The sequence below is a fragment of the Quercus suber genome, unplaced genomic scaffold (genome assembly GCF_002906115.3).
Source record: "Quercus suber isolate HL8 unplaced genomic scaffold, Cork oak 2.0 scaffold_878, whole genome shotgun sequence".
Classification (NCBI taxonomy): domain Eukaryota; kingdom Viridiplantae; phylum Streptophyta; class Magnoliopsida; order Fagales; family Fagaceae; genus Quercus; species Quercus suber.
Genome location: NW_027070307.1, coordinates 142793 through 148807, shown reverse-complemented (window position 1 = coordinate 148807; position 6015 = coordinate 142793). Strand labels below are relative to the sequence as shown.

The 6015-nt window shown below is 32.8% G+C and overlaps 1 pseudogene; it reads right to left on the bottom strand.

Annotated features, from left to right (window-relative positions):
• Window positions 1-1519: 1519 nt before the first annotated feature.
• On the bottom strand, window positions 1520-3140 carry LOC136065198 (probable xyloglucan endotransglucosylase/hydrolase protein 23; annotated as a pseudogene).
• Window positions 3141-6015: the final 2875 nt, after the last annotated feature.

Here is a 6015-nt window from a genome sequence, read left to right as displayed (position 1 = left end):
TGCCAAATTTATTTGGCATTTGACACATCTCATAAAGGTAGTTTTTTTTTTTGTTTGGTGTGCTAAATGCCAAAAATAACACACTCAATGCTAGCACTCTTATAGCTACAAACAAAATGACACTCCTCCTTTTATTTGTATAAATGTAATGCTCTCTCATACCACGACTTAGCGAAATATTCCATTAAAAAAAAAAAAAACCTCTTAGTCATTCATCTGTTGGAATCCACTGAAGACAAAATCCTTCCTTTTCTTATTAGTTTGGATGCTTCCACAACATCAACAATAGTGGTCATAGGCTCATTAACCCCTTTTAGGCTTCCTTGCTTGGTCTCTTTTTGGGTGCTAAGATCCAAAGTTTTGAGGAAAATAGCCCAGATTGCATGCTAAGGTAAGGTCACTAAGCTATCATTTAGTGGAAAAGGAAGTGGTGGGCTTGGGCTTCCTTTAATACTCAAAAGTCTAGGTTTTCTTAATGGAACTAGCCTATGTAACTTATGAAGATAGGCTACGCCAGACGTACAATAATCCCTTTTCCCCAGCAACATAGAGCTTGGGAAGCTTGGACCCGATCAAGGTCTGAACAATAAGGAGAACTCCAGAACTAGTTTAGTCTAGGATTTGTGTGTGTGTGTGTGTGTGTGTGTGTGAGGCTAGTTAAACTCTGACCCACGTAGCATGGGACATGTGGAATCCTTTTATACAAAACTCAGAGTAGTGTTATTTAATCCATAGTTTAGGTATGAATTTGATTTTATTTTTGATTTAGAAAATGAATATTGAGTTAGAAAAGCAAGACATTGGCTTATTTATCGTATTTATGCAAATCTCAAATGGGGGAGTCATTTTATTCGTAATTTGAGAGAATGTATGTCTTTTAGTGAAACCTCAAAAAGGTTAGTGTAGTTTACAATTAAAAAAAAAAGCTAGTTGACTTAAAAGATGATAAGAAAAGGAAAAAAAAAATGTATTTGGTCTAGAAGTTTTGAAAATACTATTTTTCTGTCTTTAGACAAATTCAATAAAATTTTAATTTATATTTACCACTCTATGCTATGATGATGGTTGTGTTACACTATCAAACTAAGACACTAAGAAGGGGTTTGGTTTTTTTTTGGTAGTGGTGTTGGCAAAACTCAAATTTTGGCTTATTAGTCAATAACAAGAACTTTTATATTGCACACTCTATGATGATGGTTGTGTTACACTATCAAACTAAGACACTAAAAAGGTTTTTTTTTTTTTTTTTGGGGGGGGGGTGGTGGTAGTGGTTGGCAAAAGTCAAATTTTGGCTTATTAGTCAATAACACAAACTTTATTAGTTGACGTAACTAGAATTTACATAAAAAGATCTAATTACTAAATCATAAATCACTACATGTAGTCAAATGAGGGAAATATTCCTTTTGCCTTTGCTAACTTCAAGAGAACTAGGATCCAGTTTGTGGCCATGGAGATAAAAACCAAATTAAGGTAAATTTTTGTCGTTTCACTAAAAAAAAAAAAAAAAAACGAGAGAGAAGGAAATAGAAGATTGGTATTTCTTTTGTATCATACATAAGGAACTAAATTTTTTGCCCTTGTAGCTCTCACGTTTTATTCCTACCAATATATGTAGTCTCCTTTACAAATTAATTACTGATCATGCCAATGAGCATTCGGGAGGGAATCCCTGTGGGAAGCGCTTGTATCAGTGCAATAGTTGTAAATCATGTAGTTCTTTTGCACCCATTTTATTCTTTGTTGCCCTGTTGTGTCAAGGGATTGTGTCAACCAAGAGTTACCAGAGGAATTGGAAGAACATGAGGAGGAACCTGAAGACCAGATGCAAGCTTGGGCATTGAAGTTTGCATAAGAGGCCGTGAATGGTGCTTGAGTCCAATCTGTCTGCACAAGCCCACCTCTTGTGCCCAATCTTCAGCATCCCAAGGCTGGAATATAGCCTCAGTGGTTGGTTCTTCGGGAAAGGGACGCCCTTTGATTCTAAATTCTTGAACTCTCTTAGGTGTCCCATCTACAGAGAAACTGAGAAAGAACCAAAAAAAAAATTGATTAATTAATTAATTAATTAATCTTTGTGACAATGAGAGAGAAGACACAAAATTCAATTTACAGACACAACAAATTTCACAACTTGTTGAAATGATTGATTGTGATTTGTATAATATTACTTTTATTAGTATCACTATGTTACTTTTATTTTATACTAATCAATTTGTCACTTGATTAGTAATAAAAAATTATGTGTATTAAAGACTTTGTTGGAGGGATTACATGATTGTTAGAGGATTCCATAGAATGGAGTAGGTGTGGAAGTCCTTGGTTGGGTCGAACCAAAGGTAAAACTGTTGCTCCCTGTTTCCTTGCCTTGTGTGAATACATTAGTATGAACAATATAAGGGTCACCGCTTAGGTTACCTAGAAATTCAAAGTCGATTTCGTCATGAGCCGAACCCTGAGAAGATAGCTGCAACATGCAAATATAGAATGAATTACATATAACGCAAATAACAACAGAATTGTCAGCACCTTTATCCATTATATAGCTAGACACAACAAGATGAACACGTTATAATATGTTTGAATACAGAAGACAAACTTAAATAAAACAAAAATGACCGAGTCACAAAATTTTACAATTTTTTTTCACAAACTTATTAAGGTCACTCGTTTTTGTACACCAGATACAATCTATGGTCTCAACGGTAATAAATAAAAAATGTTGTGAAACTTCTTGGGTTTATTGTAAATGAAATAAAGAAGTAAAGCATGTAAACTTACATAGTAAGCAGTCACAGTTCCTGCCGAGTTACCAGGAACAAGCTTTAGTTGCATATCAATCTTCCCAAATAAGTATTGGTTCTTAGACTGAAAGCCAGAGCCAGAGGACTTATCAAGAGACAGCGTGAGAAGTGCGCCGTTGTTGAGTATTTTTGCACGCCCGTCACCCCAAGTGATGTCAAAGTCTTGGTTGAAGTTACCAGCAGATGCTGCTATTAGAAAGCTCGAAAGAAGGAAAAAAGTAACAATTTTGATTGAAACAAAACTATTTGAAGCCATGGTTTTGGGTTTTAGAATTTTGAAAGAGAGAGAGAGAGAGAGTAAAGGAAATGTGTTGGTGAAGTGCATGGAAGCGGTGAGGGTATATTTATAGAAAAATGATATGTCTATAATATTTTTACAACAAATTTTAAGTGACAGATTGTTATTGGTTATTATTGTTGGGGCAAAAATATAATCTTAGTGTTAGGTTCAAATTTGAACCAATAATAACTAATCATCTATGATTTACTGTGAAAATGTTGTAGATGTAACACATCTTATATATATATATATATATATAAAAAGATTGTTTGGAGTGGTGTATGGGAGAAGCCAGTGATCATTCAGTGGGGTTTAAAGTGGTTGAGAAAAAATGGCAAGTGTAATAGAGATTGTAGGTTGACCTGGCTCGAGTGGAAGAGTTATTATGGGGACCAAGACAGCTAAGGGAGATGACATCCAAGTGTTCTCGAATGATTTGGGTTCCTAGTTACATTTTTCCACGCGGTTGTGAGGTAAGACAAGGCAATATCCAAGGATACAATCCTTGCTCTGCAAGTATTAAATACTCCACTTTGCTCTTTTCTTCTTTATAGTGAAGTTGTGATGTCTTTTCCCACCTATATCCGTGTAAATAGTAGCCTGAAATTGAACGAAATTTTGGTTCTCAATGGAGGTTTCGAGAGATAGGATAGAATTTCAATATACGAGAGATCTGTTCTATTATGATTGATCTTATTCACCCGTTGAAGTGTTGCAAGTATTTTAGGGGATGTTTGATACATGAACTTAAACAATAATTTTCAGTTTTTAAACAATATTACACATGTTTCCACACACTTTTTTATCCACACGTATTTCTAAAACATACAAACAACGTTACTAAAAACAACATTACCAAACAAGCCCTAAGTATTTAAAGTTTACTTTTCTCAATGGTGGTTTTGTTAAAAGAGTTTCAAAGTATTTTAGTCCTTAATGTGTACTTTTCTCTTGGGTTTTGAAATTCCTCTTTCGATGACTAATGGTTTTGGTAAAACTTCTTCCTTTTAGATTATCATAATAAGTTTATCAAGTTGGTCTATAATTAATAGGTCGTGACCTAGTATTTTAATGTCAATACAGTTATAGTAGTAGCCAGCCAGGATGTTCAAATACATGACGTACTTGTCTATGAATTCAAATCATTTAAGTTGTGTCGAAATAAATTTAATTATTGCAGGAAATTGGTAGATGTTAGTTGATAATGTCAATTCTGCCAAACCTTATTCCTGAGCAGGTCAAAGGTTGCTTTCGGGCTAAGTTGGAGCTCATCTAAAAGTACCTAAAAGTTACAAAATATGTGCCTCACGGTGCAATAAAGGTTTTGCTTTTGTTTTTCTAATTCTTTGGTCTAATAAGAAGAAACTACTGCGTACTGCCCCATCTTTTGGGTAACTGTCCGTCATACTTTTCACACCAAAGAATTAAGAGTAGTGTTACTTGTCATATAATAATTTTCATAATATTTTTTATAACAATTAATTATTGTGACTTGTGGCACGTTTTAAAGATAAATTTATGTCAATTTTTTACCATATTTGTGATCGGAAAATGGGTATTTGCCCATAATTTACAAACTATGCAACAAAATGCCTCTATTTTGAAACTATTTAGCAAAATGTCTCTATTTTGAAACTCGATTTTAAAACAATCGAGTTACAAGTGGAACTTGATATTATATTTTGCTACTTAAATTTTTTAAAAAATTTAAGTGAAATTCAACATTGCTAATGTCAAATTTCACTTAAAAATATATATAAAACTTGATTTTGAGGATATCGAGTTTTACATAGAAATCAATTTTGTTAAAATAGAGTTTTAAAAACATGAACATTTTGCTAAAAAGTTTCAAAATAAGGGCATTTTACTGCATAGTTTGTAAATTATGGGCAAATGTCCATTTTCTCCTACTTGTGATCCAAAGAGAATTGTTTGAAATCACATATTTTTTTTCTAGCGAGTTTTACAATAGATTAAATCTTCAAAGAGATGTCTTGGAGTGCATTAGAGTTTCTAACTCATGTGGACAAAATCATTGTTGAAGGATTCCAAAGATTCGATAAATATTGCAGTAGGAACTAGAAAGGTAAGGAAGACAAATCCTCTGTACTACTCTTTGTGTTCAGTTTTATGTTCCATCAATTACAACTTGTAATATATTTATTTGACTTTTCTTATAATACGCCCAAAATTTAAAATAGAAAAAAAAAATTAAACACATAATAGATTATGATTGGTGAAACACAAAAAGTGGTACAAATGATTTGTATTGGAAAGGCAAGTAGGATGCATGTAGAAGATTTCATAGAGAGTCAACTTGTCAAATGTTTTGGGGAAAGTCTTGAACGATCAATGTAATCGTTTATTCCCTGTAGATTTTTATGGGACTTTCTTTGTCGCCGTAGTGATTTTTCTTTTAGAGAGTTTCTACTTCGTCATCATATGGTGTATCTCAGGCCAAAATGGGCATTTTCTCATTTTGCCCAAAAGATGTAGCAAAATGCCCATATTTTGAAACTATCTAGCAAAATGCCCCCGTTTTAAAACTTGATTTTTAGAAAATCGAGTTTCAATGAAAAACTCGATTTGATGAAAATCGAGTGATGTGAGAAATTTTACATAGAACTCGAGTTCCATGTATTTTTATTTTTATTTTTTTTATTATTTTATTTTAGGTTTGATTTCACATAACTTGATTTTCTAAAAATCAAGTTTAAAACAGAAGCATTTTGCTAGATAGTTTTAGAACATGGGCATTTTGCTAGAAAGTTTTGATAAAAGGAGCAAATGCCCATTTTGGCCGTGTATATCTCATGCTATTATCACTTTGGGTTTTATAATTCTTTCAGTTTCTATTTTATGCTTATTAATATTGATATTGTACATCATCACATAATTAAGTTTTTTTTTTTTTTTTTTTTTTTTTTTTTT